We start from the raw sequence: 5063 nt of genomic DNA on the forward strand, positions 1-5063 counted from the left end.
GGAGGGGGTGGGGGAGGTGGGGAGGGGAGGGAGGGGAGAAGAGGAGGAGGGCAGGAGGGAGAGGAGGAGAGGAGTGGAGGAGGGGAAGGGGAGGGGGAAGGAAGGGGAGAGGAGGGATGGGGAGGGGGAGGAGGGGGAGGGGAGAGGCAGGAGGGGAGGAGGGGGAAGAAGGAAGAGACCACCCCAGGAAGATCAGAGGAACAGCTCGTGCAAAGGCCCGGCGCCTGGTGGCCTTGGTGAGCTTGCATCTCAGAGGGAGGCCTGCCCTCTCTCAAGGGAGTGAGCAGCAGCCTGCTCGTGGAACACGTGTCTTGCCCCTAACAAATCGCCCCTAACTCCATGGGGCCGCCAACGAAGAGGTGCCCGGGTCTCTGGCCACACACAGCGTGTGCGTCTTCCTGGAAGCCAGCAAAGCGCAGCCTCCCCCGCCCCCAGCTCCCGGGCTGGCACAGCCTCCTCCCTAAGGAGGCCCCAAGGAGCAGGCGGCTGCGCGGTGGGAGAGAGAACAGGGCTGCTTTATGAAAGCCCTACAGGGCGGCCGTGGGCAAACAGAAGGCCCGAGTGTGTCCACGGCGGGCAGGCCGGGAGCTCAGAATAGCTCATTGAGCTTCGGCGGCTGGGCCAAGAGTGCAGCCGGGAAGAAACAGGTCTTTATGAAGGGGAGGCCCGGTACAGCCTGAAACGAAGAATGCGCACGCCAGGCCACCCATCTGCCACCCGGGCCCTGGGAGGCCGCATGAGCATGCGCAGATGCAGCGAGTCTCGATTCATCATCCATAGGAAGCTGTCTTACGTGGGAGAACTCACCCCCAGTCTTCCTTCTCTCCTCCTCCCCCAGGACAGAAACAAAATTAAAAATGTTTCCACCGAAAGGTGAATAGTGCCTCACAAAGCTGTGTCCTCCTCGCCCCCTGAGCTGAAGGACTCTCCAACAATTTTAGAAAGCAGGTGCCTTGAGTAACCCCATTCTGCAGATAAAAAGACTGAGGGCCAGAAAGCACCAGCAACTTGGCCAAATTCACAGCTAGTAAAATAATGGTACAGGATGCCGGATGCAGTGGCTCACGCCTGTAATCCCAGCACTTTGGGATGCCGAGGTGGGCACAAGGTCAGGAGGTCAAGACCAGCCTGGCCAACATAGTTAAACCCCATCTCTACTAAAAATACAAAAAATTAGCTGGGTGTGGTGGGGGGCACCAGTAATCCCAGCTACTTGGGAGGCTGAGGCAGGAGAATTCCACGAACCTGGGAGGCAGAGGTTGCAGTGAGCTTATCACGCCACGGCGCTCCAAGAGGGGTAACAGTGGGAGACTCCGTCTCCAAAAAAAAAAAAAAAAAGGAACAGGGATGGAACCAATCTCTGCCTGAATGCCATGCCCATGTATTTTATCACCACAGTATGTGTGTGTGGTACATTGTGTGAGGCATCTGTGGGATGCATGTGTGCATAATGTTTGTGTGTGTGGTATGTGGCATGTGTGTAAATGATGTGTGTTGTGTGTGCATGTGTGATGTGTGGCGTGTGTGGTATGTGGTATAATGTCTGATACACGTACATGCATGTGTGTGTGCTGTGTGTGCATGTGTGTGTGGTGTGATTGTGTGTGATGTGTGTGCATGTGTGTGCTATGATTGTGTGTGATGTGTGTGCATGCGTGTGTATACGATTGTGTGTGATGTGCGCATATGTGTGTGTTATGATTGTGTGATGTGTGTGCGTGTGTGTGGTATGCTTGTGTGTGATGTGTGTGTGATGTGATTGTGTGTGATGTGTGTGCATGTGTATGATTGTGTGTGATGTGTGTGCATGTGTGTGGTATGATTGTGTGTGATGTGTGTGCATGTGTGTGTATGATTGTGCTGTGTGTGCATGTGTGTGTGGCATGATTGTGTGTGATGTGTGTGCGTGTGTGTGGTATGATTGTATGTGATGTGTGTGCATGTGTGTGTGGTATGATTGTGTGTGATGTGTGTGCATGTGTGTGTACGATTGTGTGTGTGTGTTCATGCGTGTGTGTATGATTGTGTGTTATGTGTGTGCATGTGTGTGTGGTATGAGTGTGTGTGATGTGTGTGTATGCATGTGTGGTATTGTGTGTGCTGTGTGTGCATGTGTGTGGGTATGATTGTGTGTGATGTGTGTGCATGTGTGTGAGTATGATTGTGTGTGATGTGTGTGCATGCATGTGTAGTATGATTATGTGTGATGTGTGTGCATGTGTATGTGGTATGATTGTGTGTGATGTGTGTGCATGTGTATGTGGTATGATTGTGTGTGATGTGTGTGGTATGATTATGTGTGATGTGTGTGCATGCATGTGTGTGCACATGCTGCCTGGTTGTTCCAAGGCACATCCAAAATCTCAACCTGGCCAGGCCAGCCAGGGTAGGCCACCACGCTCACTCGCAGCAGCTGGTGGGGAAGCAGGCAGCGGGGTCCCACCTGCCAGAGCTCGGAGCTGGGTGCTTGCTCTTCGGGCCGCTGTTTCCTTCACTTGTGGGGCCCTCCTGGAGTTGGGTCAGTCCCTGGCAGGCCGGTGAGCAGGATGTGGAGCCGGGCCCCGTAGTGGGGGTGTCCCAGTCTTCCCAGCCCCTCAAAGAGGGACCCAGTGATGGCAGAGCTGCAATGGCCCATCCACTGCCCCAGCCTGTCATCCCCTGTGTCCTCCCCTAACTGAAGACCTTCCTGGTGACACACTGCAAGCCAAGGCCCCAGGACCGGCCTCTCACTGCTGCCTCACTCCCATGTGTTCCTTGGTACCTGGCGCTCTGACAGTGCCCCCAGTCACCTAGGCAGGTCCCCATCTCCCTGCCTGTGTAAGCTTTCCTTTCCTGGGGCTCCCTCCCTCGCCTGATCCACCTGGCAGCTTCCTTTGCCCGCTCTGCCAGGGCTCTGCCAAGGCCGAGGCCCGAGGCCGTCTTCTCTCACTCCCAGGCTGACTCCTGATTGCTGCCGGTGCTGCTTCCTCTGAGCAGTCCAGCCCCACATGTGTCCCTCTGGCCCTGCCGGCGCTGGCTCAGTGGCCTGTGCTAACTCAGCTGGCCTACCCTTGAGCTGCTCCCTGCTAGGGCAGAGTGGCCACGGTGGGTGTTCCCGTTACTTTGGTTGCAGAGCACATTCATTCAGCGCACAGAGTCTGTGGGTCAGGAATTTGGCCAGGACACAGAGGGAATGGCTTGTCTCTGTGTCATGACGTTTGGGGCCTCCACTGGATGACTCAGAGGCTGGGGCTGGAACATGGAGGCTGGGTCGCTGCTATGCTGGCTGTCCGGGGGGCCTCGGGTCCTCCCACGTGGCCTCTCTGTACAGTCCGGTCATGTGGGCTGGCCTGGGCTTCCTCGCAGCGTGGTGCCTGGCATCTTTCAGAATGAGTGTCCCAAAGGATAGAGGAAGATGCGCAGGAGACCCACGGGGCGGGCCGAGTGTCCAAGTCACGCTGTGCAGAGGGCATAGGGATTTGTCACTGAAGAGCACGTGATCTGCCTATCCCCAGAGCCTGATGCCAGGCTGGCCCCAGCAGGTACTTGGGAGACTTGTGGTGGTCTTTTGAGCTCATGTAGTCCCCATCACAGACTCCAGATGAGGAAACCGAGGCCCAAAGAATTGCAATCATTCACTCAAGGCCCTCAGCTCTGGGGACCCTCCCAGCTGCACCACACTGGCCCCCAGTGCCCAGAGACGGGAAGTCCAGGGACTCGAGGCCTGGGTGTCAGTGTTGACAGCAGGCAGAGCTGGCCAGGCCCCTCCTGGGGTATGTGGACAAATGCTTGAACCTTGGCAGGTTCCAAGCACAGAGCGGGGTCAATGCATATTTGTGATGTGTGTGTGTCCTTACAGTCATGCTCTGTCACCTGGTGACTCCCTTGTCCCCCCCAAATTCAGTCAGGGACAGCCTTAGGGATCTGTGGCAGTGTGGTACAGACTGCGGTGCAGACTGGACCTGTTGCCTGAGGGCAGACCTCAGGATGAACGGGTGGCCACTGAGTGTAACTCTACCCTGAGTTACTCCACTCAGTTACTCCCAGGGAAGTGCCCAGTGGCTCCTGCGGTCCCCAGGATAAAGGCCACAGTCTTTAAAGGTGGGAGTCTTTGAAGATTCCGCCTGCTCCCTGTCCTCCTTGCCAGCCTCAAGTTGTCAAAGCCTCAGAGGTTCCCACACCCTGAAGTCAACATCAGGAGAACAAGATGCCCATGCTCTCTGCAGGCTGCGAGGGTCGAGGCCAGCAGCCTGGCTGCAGTGCCCAGCTCCTTTGCGGCGGTCTTGGGCCCCAGGCGCCCTCCAGGGCTCTTGGGGTGAAGTCTAAATGCCTTGCTCGGCCTGAGCTGGTCCCTGTCTACAAAGCAGCACCTCTCACTCCCTCCTCATGGCCTGGGAAAAACAGGAGAGGGGGAGACGGGTTAGGATGGAGGCTTTGACCAGGATGTAGACAAGCATGGCTACCTCTGGACGGCCTGCTGAGCTGCCCATCAGGGTCTCCTTGTGTGAGGCCAGGAGCCCACTGGGAAGTAGCTTGTTACGGTGGAAGAGAAAGTCATGGGGGTCAAGTTTGGTCACAGGCCAGCAAGCCTGGCTGGAGGGGAAAGGAGACTCGGGCAGGTGGAACATCAGCTTCAGGCACTCATCGGACCTCTGGCCAGGACCCCATTGGCATCAGCCGCTCATCCGACCCCTGGCCGGGACTCATGGCTCTGCCAGAGCACTGCACTGGGAAGGGGCTGGAGGGTCCAACCATACTCACTGCTCACAACGGCCAAAAGAGGGAAGCAACCCAGGTCCACGGACAGAGTGGCTAAGCCAAGGGGGGTATGCGCAGCATGGAGTAGTACTCAGCCCTAAAAAGGAAGGAGATTCTGATACAGGCTACAATGTGGATGAACCCTGAGGACACTATGCTCAGTGGTCGAAGCCAATCACAAAAGGATGAATACTGCAGGATTCCACTTCTGTGAGGTCCCTAGAGTTGTCAAATTCATAGAGACACAAAGTAGAATGGGGGTGCCAGGGGCTGGGGCGTGGGGAATAGAAAGCTAGTGTGTAATGGGGACAGAGCCTCAGTTGGGG

Source organism: Theropithecus gelada, chromosome 5 (genome assembly GCF_003255815.1).
Source record: "Theropithecus gelada isolate Dixy chromosome 5, Tgel_1.0, whole genome shotgun sequence".
NCBI lineage: Eukaryota > Metazoa > Chordata > Mammalia > Primates > Cercopithecidae > Theropithecus > Theropithecus gelada.